Genomic DNA, 22,177 nt, shown 5'->3' with positions numbered 1-22,177 from the left:
ACGCCTCACGCCAAGAAAGCGATCTTAGGCTCGATACGTTAGTATCCAGTTCGCGTTTAACTACAGAAAACAAAAGAAAAACTACATTTACCCAACATGGTAGTGACTGTATAAGCTGCGAGAATTCAAGTAGAACACGAACACGCCTGACTGACGTAATGCGAAGCGTAAACTGTAGAGGTTCACGAATCCTCGTTTGATGATAATAGAATCGGTGAAGCGTGGACGATGTCAGTTCAGAACCCCCCTTGTCTGAAAGGAAAACAAAGCGACGCGGGAACTTGGAGAGGTTCGGATTTCTTGTACGTCAGAGCTGATCCGGTTCTGTGGTATCGATGCTTTACGTTCAAGAGCTCCCCACCCACCCACTGCTGACGATGACCACGTCTCATTTCTCGTCCCACTTCACCTGCTGCCAACCCTCTTTTCTCTACCCTTTTTTTTTTTTTTTACCCCTCCTGTCGTTGCCAAGTCCTGCTGCATCCATCCATTAAATCTTTATAACGGTTAGTTTTTTTTTCCCCCATACTCCATCCAAATTGTTGATCTCCCTTGACCAGTCCGGAGAGGCAGCTGTTGCCGCGCTGACGTGGATCGCTCTCTCATTTGACCCTTTCTTCCTTATCAAGTTGCCTTACGTAAAGATTGACGCTTTCTTCTCTTTCTCCGATATGTACACCTTTCTGTGTTTCCTTTCGTCGGTGTCCCAAGTTCTGGCTACATATCTTTCCTTCGTTGGAGTACATTGGCTGATTTTCATAGGTAATTCCTCTTTCAACTAATCTATCACATTTTTCATAGTTTCGGCTCTAGGAGACGCGTCCTGGAGGCCATACCTCTTGCCCCTCTCCTTGAGTCAGTCTCTTCGCTCACTCGCATCCTCACCCACCATCCTTCGCGCACCGTCCTTCCCTGAAGTGAGTGTCGCTGAGCCCAAAAGTTCGTTTCACATAAACAGCCTACCGCCACTGGGCTATCCGGTCCACCAGTTAAATAACCAGTGAAATGGTTATATGTACCCCTACTGAATACTTCAGTATTTTCCACATTACATCATCGTCATCATCACTTTGTCTCGTTGGGGTTGTATTGCTCAAACAACATTCTCGTTGCCTCTTTTTTCGTCTCATAAGATAAACATAAGCTATGCCCAGTTTGGTTACGCTGGAACGCACTCAGACTTGCCAACCAAACATTAATGATAATTTTTCCAAACACGGAAAACTGGTACCTCTCGGCTGCTGGGCAAGCTAGGTAATGTTTTTATAGGGTCTTTTCTAGAGGTGTTTCAGCTATTTTTTTTTTTTATCTAGAAACGTTTCAGTTTCTTTAATATCAACTAAATCATCCCAGTTAGACAATGAATAGGGCACACCGCAAGCGGCAAAGGGGGAAAATCGCATTCGTAGAAGAAATTACTGTAGTATTAGACTCAACTTTTACCAGGATCTTATTCAGAAACATACTATGATAACTTTAGAATAAAGACCTTATAATCGTTGACTAACCCCACAAAAGAGGATAAATAGACGAATGAAAATGATAAATCTCTTAGAGAATGGAAGACTGCAGCTGTCGGAGACTGATTTATAGGTCGTAACCATTAATGAACCACACTGTACAAGGTCCAGGAGGGGGATTGCTGCACTACACCTCGTCGACTTTTCTAAGGCAATCCTTAAATATCGTTATTTTCTCTTGCCCATCGTTTCCATATTTTCTCTCATGGGGCAAGTTGAAAGAAAAAGGGGATCGCCATGGTTCTACTTTTGTCCATAACTGGAGCCTCCAACGTATATGAAAATGATGCAATAGTGATGTGCTAAATGCTTGACGTAACTGATGGTGAAACGCTACTCTTATGAGGATCTAAAGGCCAGTGGCAAGCTGCGGGAGGGGGTTGGTTGGTCAATGCCAGGCTTCGGAAGGGGTCATACGTTAAGCAGCGGAGGTTCAAGTGGTAGAATGTGAACTTGTGGTGGCGGGAACTTGTGAGGAAGGACCGGGTTAGAGTTGGGGGTGGCATGTGAGCGTGTGGAGGAGCTGTATGGCTGGAGTGTTACAGTCCGTCGGGGTTGGCTGATGAGGTGTGAGTGGGATGCAAAGATTTAGCTTGATGGAAATGAGAGGAAATGGTCGCGTGGAATGGGGGGGTCTGTTGTTGGGAGGGGAGAAGTAATGGGGTGAGACTGGGATGGGTTCGTGTTGACGGGGGTGCCAAGTGGGTGAGATACCCATCACCCACCTGGGGAGGAGAGGTATCCAAAGCCCACCCACCTGGGGAGGAGAGGTATCCAGAGCCCACCCACCTGGGGAGGAGAGGTGTCCAAAGCCCACCCACCTGGGGAGGAGAGGTATCCAGAGCCCACCCACCTGGGGAGGGAAGGTATCCAAAGCCCACCCACCTGGGGAGGGGAGGTATCCAGAGCCCACCCACCTGGGGAGGAGAGGTGTCCAAAGCCCACCCACCTGGGGAGGAGAGGTATCCAGAGCCCACCCACCTGGGGAGGGAAGGTATCCAAAGCCCACCCACCTGGGGAGGGGAGGTATCCAGAGCCCACCCACCTGGGGAGGAGAGGTTTCCAAAGCCCACCCACCTGGGGAGGAGAGGTTTCCAAAGCCCACCCACCTGGGGAGGAATTGTGTCCAAAGCCCACCCACCTGGGGAGGAGAGGTATCCAAAGCCCACCCACCTGGGGAGGAGAGGTTTCCAAAGCCCACCCACCTGGGGAGGAATTGTGTCCAAAGCCCACCCACCTGGGGAGGAGAGGTATCCAAAGCCCACCCACCTGGGGAGGAGAGGTTTCCAAAGCCCACCCACCTGGGGAGGAATTGTGTCCAAAGGGCCCACCCACCTGGGGAGGAGAGGTTTCCAAAGCCCACCCACCTGGGGAGGAATTGTGTCCAAAGCCCACCCACCTGGGAGGGGGAAGTATCCAAAGCCCACCACCTGGGGAGAGGAGGTATCCACACACACACACACACACACACACTAACCTAAGCCATGTTCCCCTCTATCGACCTCAGCCCTGAGGAGGATGGGTTGGGTGTGGACCGACTGCCGTGCCCAAGATTCGAACCCAAGCGGGCCCGATCCCAGACGTGGCCCTGTTGACTCATGGTCAGTAACGCTACGCAATGAGTGTGTGTGTGTGTGTGTGTGTGTGTGTGTGTGTGTGTGTCTGTGTGATAAATACACTTTAAGGAATTTTATAAGCAGAACACACACACGTACACGTAACACTGAACGATCATTTGCATATTGGCAACAGCAAACTCATGTCTCGCTCCTTCCATGCATTATGTATTCCTCTCCGTGAACCACGCCCCAGAGCAACAAGATGGACCACCTCCTGTTCATCTGTAAGAGGTTGGCCTCCTTCTGTCAGGGTTAACTTACTCCTTCGCCTCCCCCAGTCACATCTCCAAGCTTCATTGTGTGACACGGGACACCGTGTTACATCACCGTCACAAGCAGGAATTTCCTTTGAGACGTCACCGTCCGTCGGAGGGGTTGGGGACGCTGGCTCTGGGTCGGTTCGAATGACTTCGAGTCTCCGCCGCAAGCTGTGCGTACGTACGGTCCAGGTTTGACAGGCACCTGTCTAACTGGGCTGCTATGCCGTCAGAACACTCGATCCGAACCTAGACTTCAAGCTACATCTATTGTTCGGTACCAGACCGTGTGCTCGCCATTACCGTAATATCGGAGTTAATAGACGAATTTGGTCCATCCGCCAAGGCATTTATCCTCCGCCATGCGGAAATAAACAGGTAGAAATTACGGAGTTTATAATGCCTGTAGCATTCTTATGCACAGTGGCCAAGGACATTCTCATTAGGCCATCATGCAGATAATGCTATACTCCCAGTGACGTGGTGAGTGATAAAAGACGTAAAGTCGAGAAACCAACTAGTCCCTGAAAGCTTATCTTACTTTCTAATACAGTTATACGAGAACGTATATATCTCGCTGTCGAATTACAGTTCAAGCAGGAGGTGTGGGTTGCAATTTTCCAACTTTCTACTTTGGAATAAGTGCGCTTCCTCCTCGCCCAAGGAGGGTAGGAGTGGAGGGTGAACTGCTCGTCTTGTGCCCCCATTGTGAAACCACCTGGTTGATCCTGTAATCGTCTCGTGGTTTGTTTACCGTCAATTACCGCTTGAAAATCAAGGAAAGTAACGAATAAAAAGTAATGTAACTCCTTTACTAATTCTGATAAATTGGAAGGCGATTTCACCCGATGTATATATCAAAATATGACTATGCAAGCAGTGCGCAACCTGTATTAGCCGGTGGCCTATTATTACACCCAATGATTGTGCCATTTCCAGCCTACTGTAGCGGCCTCCTGGAGTCCAGAGGCTACTGGAAGATGGAAAGGCTCGAGGATGATATTGGTATGTTTCTGAGACATTCACGCTCAGGTTTAAAGGAAGGGAGAGAGGCCAAGGCCACCTGATGTCTTGCTGACATTGCTTCGGAATGTCGACGGACCAGTTAGGAAGGAGTCGCAGAGAGCCAGCCACCTATGGTTGTCCCGGATGCTGGTTGTACAAGGAGGATTGGAATTCAAGGCCACTGAGGTACTGTTGTACAATGTGTTGTAGGTGGGGGAACGACAAGTGGCTGCTGCACGGAGGGGTTATGGAGTGGGAGACGGGCTTTCTATCCGCGTAGCATTTGAGAGCCGGTGTTCTACATTCGCTGGACGGTTGGTAGTGCGAGATGTTGGCTGGTTGTTGTGGCGATGTTGCCCACAAGTGACTTCGTTGTCTGATGTGTTGATGGTAATCATGAGTAAATTAAGCGTCAGGAGCAGTGCCGGCCGGCACTTGTGGTGGCACGTGTGGTAGAAGTAGTGGTTGTGTAAGACTTCGCTGAGGTTGTATGTGTGTCGGTAGTTGGTGTGATGGAAGTAAATGACGTATAATTCGTATCAATGTTTAGAAAATAAGACTCGTCTTCTCTCTTCCCTACAGGTAGGTGTTGGATCTTCCTGGGTTGCCTTTGGACGACAGCAAGGTTTGTTATTCTCACATACTTTAATCTGAGGAGCTGAACACCTTCTCCTTCTATGAATGATATATATTTGTCCATTTGTCTTGTGAGCAGGAGGTAAAGGTGTTTCTTCTGTGCGGGGAGTAGTGTTTTTCTGTGCTTCTGTGCTGTTCTGTGGTGGTCCACGTCAGGCCCCCTTCTCTCCATAGACATCCGTCTATTGTTCTTTGGTGATCAGCCTACCTTCTACACTTCGAATACATTCGTTGCATCCTGTCATTAGCATAATGTGTGGTAACATCACAAGGGGAGGGTTAGGGTAGGGGTTGAGATCGGACAATAGGAGGTTGCGAGGGATCAAAGCAACAGGTCATGGACAACAAAGACACTTGAGGATCCGCCTCTTCCATTCAAACTAGTGGAGGAGGGGGTAGGGGGTTGTTGTGCAGGAGGGTGTAGGGGGTTGTAGTGCAGGAGGGGGGGTATGGGGGTGGGTTGTAGTGCAGGAGGGGGTAAGGGGGTTGTAGTGCAGGAGGGGGTAGGGTCACCTGAAGGCAGCAGTGCTTCGCATTACATGTAGACAGTGAGGGGTGGGAGGAAACTTTTTTTTTTCTGTTTAACGTGTGTCACTTTCGATGTGTCCACGTCATTGCATAAGTTGCCAGTGAGTTATGGGGCTAAGATAACGGCCAAAGTTTTGCATAGAATTGCAGGGTGTGTAATAGGGGGTTGTAGTGCAGGAGGGGGTAAGGGGGTTGTTGTGCAGGAGGGTGTAGGGGGTTGTAGTGCAGGAGGGGGTTATGGGGGTTTGTAGTGCAGGAGGGGTAATGGGGGTTGTAGTGCAGGAGGGGGTAAGGGGGTTGTTGTGCAGGAGGGTGTAGGGGGTTGTAGTGCAGGAGGGGGTAAGGGGGTTGTTGTGCAGGAGGGTGTAGGGGGTTGTAGTGCAGGAGGGGTAAGGGGGTTGTTGTGCAGGAGGGTTGTAGGGGGTTGTAGTGCAGGAGGGGGTAGTGGGGTATGTAGTGCAGAGGGGGTATGGGGGGTGGCAGAGGGGTAAGGGGGTTGTAGTGCAGGAGAGAGCGTCTGGGGAGTGCACGCTGAAGGCAGCAGTGCTTCGACATCTACACTGTTAACAGTGACTGGGCGTGGCGACAGGAACAACACCTTTTTTTTTTTTCCTTGTTTAACAGCTGTGTCACTTTCAGATCGTGTCCACAGTCATTGCATACAGTTGCCATTTGAGTTATGGGGCTAAAGATAACTGGCCACAAAAGTTCTTCAGCCATAGAATTGCCATGTGTGTGTCGGGTAGTTTACAGGAGGACTTGGGGATTGGCAAGCGTGAGTTGTACAATATTTCGCCGTCAGTTATTTAGCCTCGCCCAACGCCTCACGCCAAGAAAGCGATCTTAGGCTCGATACGTTAGTATCCAGTTCGCGTTTAACTACAGAAAACAAAAGAAAAACTACATTTACCCAACATGGTAGTGACTGTATAAGCTGCGAGAATTCAAGTAGAACACGAACACGCCTGACTGACGTAATGCGAAGCGTAAACTGTAGAGGTTCACGAATCCTCGTTTGATGATAATAGAATCGGTGAAGCGTGGACGATGTCAGTTCAGAACCCCCCTTGTCTGAAAGGAAAACAAAGCGACGCGGGAACTTGGAGAGGTTCGGATTTCTTGTACGTCAGAGCTGATCCGGTTCTGTGGTATCGATGCTTTACGTTCAAGAGCTCCCCACCCACCCACTGCTGACGATGACCACGTCTCATTTCTCGTCCCACTTCACCTGCTGCCAACCCTCTTTTCTCTACCCTTTCTTTTTTTTTTTTACCCCTCCTGTCGTTGCCAAGTCCTGCTGCATCCATCCATTAAATCTTTATAACGGTTAGTTTTTTTTCCCCCCATACTCCATCCAAATTGTTGATCTCCCTTGACCAGTCCGGAGAGGCAGCTGTTGCCGCGCTGACGTGGATCGCTCTCTCATTTGACCCTTTCTTCCTTATCAAGTTGCCTTACGTAAAGATTGACGCTTTCTTCTCTTTCTCCGATATGTACACCTTTCTGTGTTTCCTTTCGTCGGTGTCCCAAGTTCTGGCTACATATCTTTCCTTCGTTGGAATACATTGGCTGATTTTCATAGGTAATTCCTCTTTCAACTAATCTATCACATTTTTCATAGTTTCGGCTCTAGGAGACGCGTCCTGGGGGCCATACCTCTTGCCCCTCTCCTTGAGTCAGTCTCTTCGTTCACTCGCATCCTCACCCACCATCCCTCGCGCCCCGTCCTTCCCTGAAGTGAGTGTCGCTGAGCCCAAAAGTTCGTTTCACATAAACAGCCTACCGCCACTGGGCTATCCGGTCCACCAGTTAAATAACCAGTGAAATGGTTATATGTACCCCTACTGAATACTTCAGTATTTTCCACATTACATCATCGTCATCATCACTTTGTCTCGTTGGGGTTGTATTGCTCAAACGACATTCTCGTTGCCTCTTTTTTCGTCTCATAAGATAAACATAAGCTATGCCCAGTTTGGTTACGCTGGAACGCACTCAGACTTGCCAACCAAACATTAATGATAATTTTTCCAAACACGGAAAACTGGTACCTCTCGGCTGCTGGGCAAGCTAGGTAATGTTTTATAGGGTCTTTTCTAGAGGTGTTTCAGCTATTTTTTTTTTTTATCTAGAAACGTTTCAGTTTCTTTAATATCAACTAAATCATCCCAGTTAGACAATGAATAGGGCACACCGCAAGCGGCAAAGGGGGAAAATCGCATTCGTAGAAGAAATTACTGTAGTATTAGACTCAACTTTTACCAGGATCTTATTCAGAAACATACTATGATAACTTTAGAATAAAGACCTTATAATCGTTGCCTAACCCCACAAAAGAGGATAAATAGACGAATGAAAATGATAAATCTCTTAGAGAATGGAAGACTGCAGCTGTCGGAGACTGATTTATAGGTCGTAACCATTAATGAACCACACTGTACAAGGTCCAGGAGGGGGATTGCTGCACTACACCTCGTCGACTTTTCTAAGGCAATCCTTAAATATCGTTATTTTCTCTTGCCCATCGTTTCCATATTTTCTCTCATGGGGCAAGTTGAAAGAAAAAGGGAATCGCCATGGTTCTACTTTTGTCCATAACTGGAGCCTCCAACGTATATGAAAATGATGCAATAGTGATGTGCTAAATACTTGACGTAACTGACGGTGAAACGCTACTCTTATGAGGATCTAAAGGCCAGTGGCAAGCTGCGGGAGGGGGTTGGTTGGTCAATGCCAGGCTTCGGAAGGGGTCATACGTTAAGCAGCGGAGGTTCAAGTGGTAGAATGTGAACTTGTGGTGGCGGGAACTTGTGAGGAAGGACCGGGTTAGAGTTGGGGGTGGCATGTGAGCGTGTGGAGGAGCTGTATCGCTGGAGTGTTACAGTCCGTCGGGGTTGGCTGATGAGGTGTGAGTGGGATGCAAAGATTTAGCTTGATGGAAATGAGAGGAAATGGTCGCGTGGAATGGGGGGGTCTGTTGTTGGGAGGGGAGAAGTAATGGGGTGAGACTGGGATGGGTTCGTGTTGACGGGGTGCCAAGTGGGTGAGATACCCATCACCCACCTGGGGAGGAGAGGTATCCAAAGCCCACCCACCTGGGGAGGAGAGGTATCCAAAGCCCACCCACCTGGGGAGGAGAGGTGTCCAAAGCCCACCCACCTGGGGAGGAGAGGTATCCAGAGCCCACCCACCTGGGGAGGGAAGGTATCCAAAGCCCACCCACCTGGGGAGGGGAGGTATCCAGAGCCCACCCACCTGGGGAGGAGAGGTGTCCAAAGCCCACCCACCTGGGGAGGAGAGGTATCCAAAGCCCACCCACCTGGGGAGGGAAGGTATCCAAAGCCCACCCACCTGGGGAGGGGAGGTATCCAGAGCCCACCCACCTGGGGAGGAGAGGTTTCCAAAGCCCACCCACCTGGGGAGGAGAGGTTTCCAAAGCCCACCCACCTGGGGAGGAATTGTGTCCAAAGCCCACCCACCTGGGGAGGAGAGGTATCCAAAGCCCACCCACCTGGGGAGGAGAGGTTTCCAAAGCCCACCCACCTGGGGAGGAATTGTGTCCAAAGCCCACCCACCTGGGGAGGAGAGGTATCCAAAGCCCACCCACCTGGGGAGGAGAGGTTTCCAAAGCCCACCCACCTGGGGAGGAATTGTGTCCAAAGCCCACCCACCTGGGGAGGAGAGGTTTCCAAAGCCCACCCACCTGGGGAGGAATTGTGTCCAAAGCCCACCCACCTGGGGAGGGGAAGTATCCAAAGCCCACCCACCTGGGGAGAGGAGGTATCCAGAGCCCACCCACCTGGGGAGAGGAGGTATCCAGAGCCCACCCACCTGGGGAGGAGAGGTATCCAAAGCCCACCCACCTGGGGAGAGGAGGTATCCAGAGCCCACCCACCTGGGGAGAGGAGGTATCCAGAGCCCACCCACCTGGGGAGGGGAGGTATCCAAAGCCCACCCACCTGGGGAGGGGAGGTATCCAAAGCCCACCCACCTGGGGAGGGGAGGTATCCAGAGCCCACCCACCTGGGGAGAGGAGGTATCCAAAGCCCACCCACCTGGGGAGAGGAGGTATCCAGAGCCCACCCACCTGGGGAGGGGAGGTATCCAGAGCCCACCCACCTGGGGAGGGGAGGTATCCAGAGCCCACCGACCGTATATACTGTATTTGAGCTGTAAGGTATAGATATATACCGACCGTAAATACTGTATTTGAGCTTTATGGTATAAATATACCGTATATACTGCACAAAACAGTTTTATACCTGGTCTGTTCTTTGGTAACTCCAAACCTTCTTTCTTCCTCACTTATCTCACAGGACTCATCGCTTCCTTATTACTGAAAAGGTAACTTGATCTCCATACTCTCTCTCTCTCTCTCTCTCTCTCTCTCTCTCTCTCTCTCTCTCTCTCTCTCTCTCTCTCTCTCTCTCTCTCTCTCTCTCGTCTGCTGGCCGTAAATCCGTCGCGTGTCAGTCGTGGTCGCGGTGAAGCCACGTATCTTCTTGTCCGCACGTATGTTGAAGGGTCCCCCACCCCACACACACACACACACACTCACACGAAAGGTCGGAGCTGTACGCCTCCCCCCACTTTACTCCGACCCGCCAGCTATACGAATTCCACCATCGAACAGCTTCGAAAGGACCCGGTTGTTTTCTCTGTTCCTACGTGAATTCCTGTATGAATGATCCATTAATCTTCTCTCTCCTCCCTGTGATTCCTTGTCTGTTTCTCGTGTAATCGCAACTGTAGTCGCTGGTTTATTCTGTTCTCCCATACTACCACTTCCTCATGACTGGCACAGTTCCCCACCTAACCTAAAGGGCATTTAGTGTGGATCAAGGCCATGTTAGGATGGCATTGGCCTTTGACCTTGTAATTACTATGCTGAGGTGGACGGTACCTAATATTCCCCAAACCCTCCTTCTCCTAACCATGGAAGGCGATAGAAGCCTCGAAGGTAACTTTAAAACATCATCGCATCAACTTTAACACTTCTAGACTAACCGAGAGACGTTAGAGTCTGGGATAATTGTGTAGCTGACACGTTCCTTCTCTCCCCATTATTGAATATTCAATGTCAGATGCTAATAAGGGGGGACTCGGGTGATTCGCAAGGCGACATTATCTACCCTGTCTGATTAATGACTCGTCTCTCTCCCTAGGGGTGTGGTATACTGCAGTGGTCGGGGGATATACTATAGTGGTGGGGGGTATACTACAGTGGTGCTGGTAAACTATAGTGATGAAGCTGTACTGTGCTGGTGGGAGAATGATCTCTAGTGGTCGGGGCTATACTGTAATGGTTGTGGTAAACTCGTGGTCGTGGTATACGACAGTGGCTGTTGCATACTCTGTTTGAGAGAGAGAGAGAGAGAGAGAGAGAGAGAGAGAGAGAGAGAGAGAGAGAGAGAGAGAGAGAGAGAGAGAGAGAGAGAGAGAGAGAGAGAGAGAGAGAGAGAGACCATGTCACAGAGGAGGGAGGCTGAACAACAGATAACAGTGTGTGACAACACTGTGTCCTTATCCTCAACACGAGACCGAAAATGAACCCAAGGGGTGGAACTCCATCCCCTAACCCCTCCTCCCTCAACCCCATCTCCCTCACTCGCCACAACACACTGTTGCTGGGAGAAATTACCTTTTTATTCATTAATGAGATGGGGTGGAGAGAGGATCTACTTCCTCTTAGATACGATATCATTATGTAAACGCCAATTTAGAATATAAAAAAGGGCTTTTGTGTGCTTGGGTTACTGATGATTGTAGGTTATTTACAGTAGATTTACAGTAAGAAAAAAATAAATGATCTATCCACAGAACAACAAAAAAGCTAATCTGTTAAGTTAGAACATTATTAATAATTTAGATAAACACAAGAGAGACGTGTTGATACATCCAATCAGTTTAATTCCAGAATTACGTTGAGACATTGTAAGATAATTAGTGACATCAAAATATGCTTCCCTGTTATAGTAATTAGCAACGATAATTAACCTACTAATTAATGAAGCATTTCCCTCTTGTTAATGGGATAATTACTCCCGCCTAACAGGTTTGCACCCATTCACTGGCCATAAAAGCCCCTGTGTATATAGTTATTCGTCTCGCTATTTTGATTAGCATTGAAGGAGAGAAAAGCGCTTTCAAAGACCACGTTGAGGAACCGTATAAGAGAGAGCTTTCGTTTTCCTGTTTTGGATGCTGTTGTATAGTTTTGCAAGGGACGAAAATGCATTTGCCAGACATTTCCGACGACGCTGCATCATCGTCAGCGACTTAAAGAACACTTCTCTTCCTCAAGGAACCCACCATGCACTGCCCCCGTCCGGAGCGCAGGCTCGTAAGCTACGGGAGGAGCGGCAGTGGTAGCGTAGGCCACGAACTTGATAATATAACATAGACAACCAACCCCTTGTTACTCGCACCTGTTGCTTCTGTTGTTCCCTCTACCGTTGCTCTTGTTAACCTCCTTTCTGTTGCTACCGATACCCCCACTTCTCCTCTGGAGCTTCGTGTAAGATCCTTCGCGACTCGAGGTCCACCTTGAAGCACCCATCTACCTTGCTCAGCTCTCGTTTTCTGTAAACCTCAAAAAGGGATGACTTTAGGGAAAGATACAAAAATCTTTCAGACGTTATCCAGGAACGGCTGACAGGTTCAGGGTCCGACAGATGGTAGACTGAGGAGGGAGGCCACATTCACGGTCAGGTTCGGAGGAGTAGAGAGAGCCAAGACCTTAATATTTTGGTCTATGCGTCTGCGGTCTGGTTCTGGCCCATCCTACAGAATGAGACCACTGGGTTCCGCGCAGACGCCATCTGGCCTCCGTGGCGGGACAGAGGTAAATGGAGAGGAACTTATGGCTTCCTTGGGTCGGCCAGAGTCCCGAACGCGATGGGTTGGTCACGGACGCTTCTCTCCATTTGCAAGCCTGTGTTCCGCTCATGACAATAGTAGAAAGCTTAGGGTGGGGGGAGACAAGAGAGCTAAGCGTTGTCATCACTTCTCACCCGCCGTCGTAAAGCTTGTATGGCTGACAACCACACCGAAAACAGATGTAAATTCGGGCCTTCCGACCCATATCTTCTCTAACCCCCTCCCTCCCCCCATCCCACGTTGAAGGGGGGTTAAAAGGGCGTAAACACCACGGATGACGCGGTCAGTCCATAAATCAGACGACGAACACTTTCTGTGTAGGTGTCAACCAGGGGGCGCCGAGAGCTGACCCCGCGAGCTGTCCCCATGACGATACGACCCTCGGCCATGACGGTACGACCCTTGAGCATGACGGTACGACCCTTGAGCACGACGGTACGACCCTCGAAAATGACGGCACGACTCTTGAGCATGATGGTACGACCCTTGAGCTCGACGGTACGACCCTCGTCCATGACGGTACGACCCTTGAGCATGACGGTACGACCCTTGAGCATGACGGTACGACCCTTAAGTACGACGGTACGACCCTTGAGCATGACGGTACGACCCTCGAACAAGACGGTACGACCCTCAAGCATGACGGTACGACCCTTAAGTACGACGGTACGACCCTTGAGCATGACAGTACGACCCTCGAACATGACGGTACGACCCTTGGGTGTGATGACCTGGGCCTTCTGTTCTAACCCTTACAAGCTATCAGTCCGTGGACGAATCGCTATGCTTAAGGGTTGTACTGTCATGTTCAAGAGCTGTAACGTCGTGGTCAAGGGTCGTACTGTCGTGCTCAAGGGTCGTAGCGTCGTGCCCAAGGAGGAGGGGGTTAACCTAACGGGTCGTAGTTGGGGAGAAGTTTGTTATGGTGTTTGTCAGGGAAGCCCTGGGGTGATGGGGTGCTGGAGGAGCTGATGATCCATGGGGAGAACATGGATTCGTGGAGGGGAGGCATAGAGGTGACCATCCACCATTTCCACACCAGAGGAGTGCCTCCACCTACCCACTACCACCAGACTGTCTCTACCTTGCCCTTATGAAGGTAACTTACGAGGAGTAACAGCTTTAGTGCCTCGCTTGCTTAATAAATCCGTCCTTATCATTGAGGGAATCCTTCCTCAACCTTTCGCCCCCTTTATATAATGATCGCACACACACACACACACACACACACACACACACATGCTAAGGAGTGACGGCAGATTCGCTAAAGATAGCGTTATGCTGGCGTCTCTCAGGCGCATAATGAGTTCCGACGCTTCCTCCCTACTTGGGAAAGTTCCCGTCACTCAACCAGGAGCAGCTGCAAGAAACACGGAACTCTTCCCGCACGTCGGGTCAACACAGCGCTCGCCCTGCTTCCCGGACCTGTAAGGTCTGATTATCTTGGTCAAATATCCTCATTATAGACCAATTAGTCTTCTGTTACCTGGTGGGTTTTTTTTTCTATATGCTTGGGTTGTAGCGGAGCGATTCACACACCCAAGTATTATGCTCGTGTAATCTCGTACATGGCATAATTATCACGTTAAAAAAAAAATTCTGAGGGGTCTTATGCCATGGCAGTGGTGTCAGCATTATAGTGTGTATCTGAGGCTTCGTGTTGTCACAGCTGTGTTTTACGGTGTGTGTGTGTGTGTGTGTGTGTGTGTGTGTGTGTGTGTGTGTTTCAAGGGCCTTTGTTCTCTTTTGATTGTGATCTATTAGCCTGTTACTAGCTGTAGTTGGCACTGGACTTGTCTGGATGTAGGATTCCTAGTGTTCTTACCAGTGTTGTGTGAGTAGGGCTCAAGGCAGGGTTGGCAGGGTTCAGTGTAGGGTAGATGGAGCTGAACGTGGGGGATAGTTAGAGCTCTTGATGGCGGCATAGATAGGGCTCAGATGGCTAGGGTGTGGAGGTGTCGAGCCTCTCCTTCAGATGGATGAAACTTGAGGCGTCATTCCCCCTACCCGCCCAGGCCATCCCGCCCAACCACTGGCCTCGCTCGTGAGCTGAGATAAGGTATGATTACTGGCTGCCCAGACGTGTGGGTCAAGTCCAGGGATACGCTAGTTCTTGCCTCTGTTACTCTTGGCCCGTGAGGAGTAGGTCACACGACCGAGAGGAGAGTGAAGAGATGGTGGTGACGTCAAGGGATTCTAGATGTCAAGACCTTAAGTCAGAGCAGTTGAAATATTTGGCCACGATGGTGTGAGGAGAAAGGACGTATCGTTCTGTGGGTGTCAGCCATTAGTTGATGTTGATAGCAACGGACGGCTCATTGTCATTTGATGACTTTAGTACCGTAAGGGTTAGGTGAAGGGTCAAGAGGAAGGGAATGTCGTGGGTCGAGTTGCTGGAAGACCTTAACTGGGGTGCTAACTTCCAAAGCACCAGGTCTTTTGAAGCCCAGGTCCCCTCCCTCTCAGCCCTGATGGACCACAGCCTGCACCAGGTCTTTCGACGCCCACGTCCTCCTCGAACTAACACCAGTCAACGTCAGGTCTCGGCCCAGGTGGGACCCCATACCCCCTCCCTTTAAACCTGCTAGATCAGCAGCCAACACCAGGTCCTGACACCAAGGCGCACCAGGATTATGCAATCCTTCTGGCTCCTCTCGTAAGATCGGAACCTTGACATTTAAGCTCTTGCCAAGTGAATTTCACCCGTGAAACTAAAACGGTTCTCTAGCGCATCCGTCGCTGGTCGCAGTGTACCCCTCTGGCCACGGGGAAGGTCCTGGAACATCACCAGCAAACAACGAGTTTACGGAGAAAAGGAGAACGTGTTCTTGCGGACAGCGTGCGGTTGGTGGGTTCGATGCCTCCTTAATATTCTGGACACATGGGCGGGTGAAACTGAGTATCCGGACCTCGCCTGAAAATCAGGAATGGGAAACTACCAAGGTTCTCGCCTCGACTGGTCACCGTAGTGTTCTCGTCACGTCCTATTCCCCTTAGGATCTAGTTCTCTCGTACGGGCTGGGGAGGGCGTGATGTCCCTTAGGCCAGCTGGACTCCTCGGGGACGGGGAATATACCGCCAGGCAGTACTTCAAGTCTCCTTTAGATGGAGTGCTGTCACTTATACTGGTTCCTTTGGCTGGTTGGAGGGGGAAGGTCATGGCAGCGATGAAAGCGGTGGGGGTTGGTCTGTATACGTGTTTTCATGGGGAGGTTGTCTTGTTCATTGTCATGAGTCTCAAGTTATAGTGACTGCTGGGTCTCATGGTACAGTCGTAGGTGGTGAGAAATTAGTATAAGGCTCGGTGGCAGCTGGCCAGCCGCTCACTGCTGTGGTCGCATGTTGGATTCTAGTTCTGTATGTGCTCGCAGTCACGTCCAGTGTGTAGGATAGAGTTCCCATCACCTACTTTATGTAAGAGGATCCAATGTATTTCCTTCTATGTTTGTGCCTCCATTAAACTTCACATCTATTGTTTGTAGACTGTGACACTCCATGACTTCAGTACGAAGACTTTTTTTTTACAAATGTGACGTGTTTGTTTGAGTTTGTCCTGGTATTTCAAAGCAAAAGTAAATCGCTTTTAGATATTTAGGTCTCATGGTGTTTTCTTCAGTCGTTTTCACTAAAAGACGTAAATGTTGAGTTTCGGACATTTATACCTCCTCTACAAGTTCACATTGTTTTCAATAAATATATTATTATTATACCATTACCCCTTCCTCTGGGACTCCTGCAGCTTCAAGGCTGCACTACACCCGGTAGCAGGGACAGGGTGGACTCCTCTGAAGTATCAGCGACGCTGATACTTCCCTGCCAGAGACGACTTTTGAGGTGGAGTCCAGTTGTGGACAGAGGGGTTCTGGTGACGGTGCAATATACACGACAGCATGAGAGTGGATGTCAGTGAAGGAGGCCATTTCCTCATCTGTTCCTCACGCAACCTCGCCAGCGTGGGAAATGAGGAACAGTATTTTTGGAAAACGTCTAAGAGAAGGAGCCCCATTTGGCTAAGACCGCCTTCCCTTACAATAGGTGTGAACGATCCTATATACATCACTTCGTACCAGTAGATGGTGTTGTGGTCGTCCCTATCATACGCCTCTTCTGTTGTTCATGGCGAGGGAACGGGAGGGACGACTAATCAGCTGGCCAGGTGGAGGTCCCCAAACTCAGGCCAAGGCTCTGGTGACCGCCACCTGCATCACCTTCTACGAGTTCAGGACCCTTAGGGACACAGAGGCGGACCACAGTGCTGTGAGGAACGTAGGGAAATTTATACCACCAGTCTGTTGCTTAGATTGTGGTCTGCAGCTCTGTTTGGGAGGCTCCAGGTATAATGCCACTTTTGGGAGGCTCCAGGTATAATGCCACTTTTGGGAGGCTGCAGTCATAATGCCCCTTTTGGGAGGCTGCAGGCATAATGCCCCTATTGGGAGGCTCCAGGTATAATGCCACTTTTGGGAGGCCCCAGGTATAATGCCACTGTTGGAAGGCTCCAGGTATAATGCCTTTCATGGAAGACTCCGCGGTACACGTCTTTGAATTCTCCCCAACAAAAACATCATTTTTTTTTCAAATATGCAGTTTCTGTGTACCGGATACCGGGCAGTGTTTTATATAATTCTTTTCGAGTGCTATTGTATGCAAATTGATTTGCAATGGAACCTGGGCCGAAAGGGAAAGTGCTCATCCACTCGCTTCTGTTGACATCCAGGAAACGGAGCGATCAGCTGATTACACAACAGCTGATGATGAGATGAAAGGGGTTACATGGCTTACGTGTTTTGCGCCATTACAAGCGGAGGGTGAATTAGAGCGGGGAGTGAGAGGGAGTGTGGGAGCTACGCCCCTTCATGCGCAAGCGGCAAGGTGTTTAACGAGATAAGGAGGAAAATCCTGAGTGGGGAAAAAAGGAGATAGATAGATAGATAGATAGATAGATTGAGAGAGAGAGAGAGAGAGAGAGAGAGAGAGAGAGAGAGAGAGAGAGAGAGAGAGAGAGAGAGAGAGAGAGAGAGAGAGAGAGGACGCTTATGGGCAAACTTCTTTTTTGGGGGGTGGGGGGGGGGGATGGGAAGAACAGGTGTTGAGAAAGTAACGGAACAGAGGCAGGATGGAATGGGAAACCGTAGATGATGGAAGAGAGAGAAAGTACATGGGTGGGACAGAAGGAAAGGCCAATAGAAAATTGGAAGAGATGGGAAGGTATTAATGGACGCTGGTGGTTAGGGTTCACACTCCCATTGGCAAGGTAGCGGAGGATCGACCTTGGGGGCATCGTGATCTCCAGCACCTCGGGGTTAACCCACTCCACCCCTCGACTTCCCCAGAGACGGGGGAAGGGTCGTCCATGCCTTGGAGACCTGACACTCGAGTGAGGTCGACCTTAGGACGTCTCCAGGCTAGTCCTCCACTATTTATTGCTTAGGTGTAGTTGCCAACAGCCAATCTTTACCTTCAGTGTTCTTCCCCCGCTGTAAACCTCGTTGCATCATTAAAAGGACATTACATTCTTAAATGAATTAAAGTTATGCACACGGAATTATGAAATACGAATCCTTCATGTACCACAGTATCACTGTAGGTAGAGTGTCAAAGTTTTTCAACACTGCATTCAGCAAGCACCTTAAAAGAAAGGCGCTGAAATGTATTCATTTGGAGGCTCCAGTCACGGACAATAGGCCACGTCAAGGCCATAATCAAAATAGAGAGAAGATTATGAAATGGAAAAGGGAGAGACAAGGGAAAGTATTTACGAGTTTTGGAAGCAGTGCAAAAAAAGGAACTCTTAAAATGTGCCAGGTTATAGTTGTTGGGAAAGACATGAGCATTTAACGTTAGTGTTGTTATGCGAGGAGAGTTAATATTAACCTCGTGTTAAAATCAGTGCGTAGTTAGGTTCATAAGGTGGGCGTAGCAATGGGTGGGTGTAATGGCCTTTTTTTTTTTTTTCTTCCCAGGTAAATGTGCGCAACTATCTCTCTCTCTCTCTCTCTCTCTCTCTCTCTCTCTCTCTCTCTCTCTCTCTCTCTCTCTCTCTCTCTCTCTCTCTCTCTCCGTGTGTGTGTGTGTGTGTGTGTGTGTGAGAGAGAGAGAGAGAGAGAGAGAGAGAGAGAGAGGGCGGTTCAGGTCCAAATTTTACGACCGGTGTCCATTATATGGTCCGTTTATCGTGTGTGTGTGTGTGTGTGTGTGTGTGTGTGTGTGTGTGTGTGTGTGTGTACACAAACGGGGGGAGTAGAGCTGACGAGAAACGCCCGCCGCTGATGTACGGATAAACCTGGACTCTGAGGAGGAGACATATTCTAGCTTCATAACTCCGGGTTTATGTGGTGTTATTCTCCACCTGCTGTAGGGGCTGTACCCACGGTGTTGGCGGCCAGGCGGATAACTGTGGTTTACGTCTCTCGAGGGGGGGGGGGGGGGGTTCCCAGGCTTGACTGCCCCGGTTGGTAGGGTAGAAGGTCCGGGGACGTCCATGGAGGGACACTGTTTCTCGGTGTTTGTTTACGTGGTGAGGGAAGAGGTGATCATTGTGGGGGAGGATACTCGTGTGTGTGTGTGTGTGTGTGTGTGTGTGTGTGTGTGTGTGTGTGTGTGTATGTGTGTGTACGTGACATGGTGGCTGGCTTCGGTGCTCGCTCTCATCCTGGTATGGTCTGCCAACATCCCCGACACCACAGTGGGTAGTCTGTCGTTATCTGTGACAACACCTGGGAGGGTGAGTCTTGCCAACACCGCTGGTGACCTGTCATTATCTCGGGTAGTCTGGCAACACGAGGGTGGTAGCGCGCCAACATCTCCTGACACCAGCTGGCTGTATAGACACCAATGGGAAAACATCTAAGCCCTTCTCTTTCTCGTGAACTCTGCCACTGCACGAGCCACTACCCTTATTGCCACTACTCCTCCTGTCTTGCCAAAGCCCTACCAACACCGTGTGGACTCGTGTGTGTGTGTGTGTGTGTGTGTGTGTGTGTGTGTGTGTGTGTGTGTGTGTGTGTGTGTTTAGCCACACAGTCTATCACCGTCAAAGTCACTATAATTCAGTCACCCAATTTACGGTCGCAGTCAGGGGTGGACGAGTCACCATTATAAACCGCACTCCCTGTGTTTCACCATCGTAAAAGCTCACCCACCATCCTGCGTTCGCCTTCAGAATGTCACCATTCCACCACACGACCTGTGACCTGCGCCAGCAGACCCACCCCACACGTTGACCTGTAACCCACCCCCCCCCCCCACGCACAGAACCTGACCCGCATCCCCTGTCGCTGCTGCAGCATGTTCCTGGAGTCTGCCATATGTTCCTGCGCCTGGCCGTAGAAGGAGGTACAGGGAGACACGGTTCCTCCTCTCGGACGATTCTGCAGTGGTTTCTCCTACTGGCTGTTAACAGGCTAGGGTTGAGGGCCGAAGCTGTGTTTGGCTACGACAGTCGCTATCCGATCTGGGGTGATGAGGAGGCAGGGCAGCGCTCTGTGGCTACCCTAGTATGAACTGGTGTTATGTCTTGGATAGAGTGTTCGTATGTCATGTTGCCACCCCTCACTCCAGCAGCAGCCCTAGATATGGCCCGGTCATGTTCCAGCGAGGTAAATCTGTTTCCAAGGGGAGAGGGGGGTCTGTTTTGGTCCTGGTTGCGAGTGCCTGTTGAAGAGTCTCGGGGTGAGCTTCTGGTTCCTTGAGGTCGATACACGAACTTGCAGGTTTCTAGAAGTCGTGTGGGAGGATCAGGACCAGTGTGGCGCAGCCCTTTCGTCATCCTTGTGACGAAGTCCTGCCATAAATGTGTGACGCAGTCCTGCCATGACCTTCGTGACGCAGTCCTGCCATGACCTTCGTGACGCAGTCCTGCCATGACCTTCGTGACGCAGTCCTGTCATGACCTTTGCGACGCAGTAGCCTGCCTTGTAAGGAGATTTCAACGGTAACTGTGGTATGCATCCTGATTCTTACGAGTAACATACGTTAACTTATTGGTTAAAAGGAAATCATTTCTCTTGTCATCAGCTAAAAAAAAAAAAAAAAAAAAAAGACCACAGGGTTCGAATCTACTAGAGTAGGAGAGTAGGATTTAGGTGTTGGTGTTGGCGTTGTCGCGGGTGTGTGGTGCGTCAAGTGTTGGCTGGGGTTGGGGCACCACCTCCCCTTGTTGTGCTTCCTAGCGTCGTCCTGCCCAACCCCCCACACTGCCTGGGAGGAGGAGGTGGAGCAGCTGCTGCTGCTGCTGCATCGACGACGACGACGACGTAACGTGCAGTCGGAGAAACTGCCTTAAGATCTCTCCCTCTTCTCTCTCTCTCTCTCTTTCTCTCTCTCTCTCTCTCTCTCTCTCTCTCTCTCTCTCTCTCTCTCTCTCTCTCTCTCTCTCGACCTGGCCGTGTCTCGCCCGCCCCCTTGCATTCTTTTCCTTAACCTCTTAACACTCCACCTCACCTCAGGTATAACCCGGGCCTGACACCCCACCCTCTGTGGTCAGTTTCACCTACACGTCAGCGCCATCGCTCAGGGACCCCGGGAAAGAAGAGAGAGAGAGAGAGAGAGAGAGAGAGAGAGAGAGAGAGAGAGAGAGAGAGAGAGAGAGAGAGGAAATAAACGTCTTTGGAGTTTCGGCGAATCCATCCATACCTCTGCCGTGGCGGTGCGAAGGAGCGCTTCTGATGGCTGGCCCGTCGCCGAAAATCTATCGCTTCTGCACGGATTAAGCGAGAACCGGTCCCGGCCGGCCGGGCCCGGCCACCCATCTTTGGAGGAGTTTGTTTAGAGAGATGCGGAACAGGCCTGATATACGCAGGCTCCGGAGCTCGCTACCAGCACCCACATTGGCGACTGCAAACAAGTTTTCATGTTTCGCTTTTTTTTGTCTCTCTCTCTCTCTCCACACAACCGACGCATTTAGAACAGACACCGAGTCTTCGGTTTTCCCTCCCTCCCCCAATAAATCTCTCTTCGGAACAGACGTGGATGGGAAAGGATGGTGGAAGAGACGGGAAAGGTAGTGGACCGTTCCAGTGGGTATGTCGCCGGTGACAAGCTGGCGACCTTGCAAGTACGACCGTTTGAGCTAATTCACCCACACAAGTCCCCCCCCCCTCTCTCTCTCTCTCTCTCTCTCTCTCTCTCTCTCTCTCTCTCTCTCTCTCTCTCTCTCTCTCTCTCTCTCTCTCTCCAGCTAACGTCTTTTCCCTGGTTATGTCACCCGTCCCACAAGCGAACTTGTGGAGTGTGTAAAGGATCCGTGTCAGAAACGAATTAATAATGAAGGTGAACGAGGGATAGGAATGGTACATACACACACACACACACACACACACACACACACACACACACACACACACACACACACACACACAAGGAAAGACCCGTAGCGACCAGCGTCCACACACAACCCAGCAAAGTGTATCGGCACACAGGCACGGACGGGCCAGCTTTCTCCACGCGGCAAAGGAGAGCAACCGCATTAGAGAGAGAGGTGGCTGTACGTGCGCCGCGAGAGAGAGAGAGAGAGAGAGAGAGAGAGAGAGAGAGAGAGAGAGAGAGAGAGAGAGAGAGAGAGAGAGAGAGAGAGAGAGAGAGAGAGAGAGCAGATCAAGGCTCCGGCCCAAGTCATCATTACCTGTCCGTGTACAGTGATGCAATATTTGGCTGTGTTCCAACCGACTGTCACATTCTGCATGTCGAAGCTGTACACCCCTTCCGTCCTTACCCTACCCTACCCTACCCCCCC

General features: G+C 50.3%; 1 protein-coding gene across 3 annotated transcripts in view; it reads left to right on the top strand.

Annotated features, from left to right (window-relative positions):
- The window catches only part of LOC139753209 (uncharacterized), a 44,442-nt gene that overhangs the window by 8,406 nt on the left and 13,859 nt on the right, over nucleotides 1-22,177 (top strand). The window contains exon 1 of one of the 3 annotated variants that reach the window (XM_071669428.1): nucleotides 4,984-5,026. The exons of the other annotated variants lie outside the window; for them this stretch is intronic. The gene's annotated coding sequence lies outside the window, so the exon portion shown is untranslated. Of the gene's footprint in view, nucleotides 1-4,983; nucleotides 5,027-22,177 lie in introns of those variants that run through there. 3 annotated transcript variants of the gene reach the window in all.

This window comes from Panulirus ornatus, chromosome 14 (genome assembly GCF_036320965.1).
Source record: "Panulirus ornatus isolate Po-2019 chromosome 14, ASM3632096v1, whole genome shotgun sequence".
NCBI classification, from domain to species: domain Eukaryota; kingdom Metazoa; phylum Arthropoda; class Malacostraca; order Decapoda; family Palinuridae; genus Panulirus; species Panulirus ornatus.
Note: the sequence above shows the minus strand (reverse complement) of the source record. Positions and strands in the feature narration are given on the sequence as shown.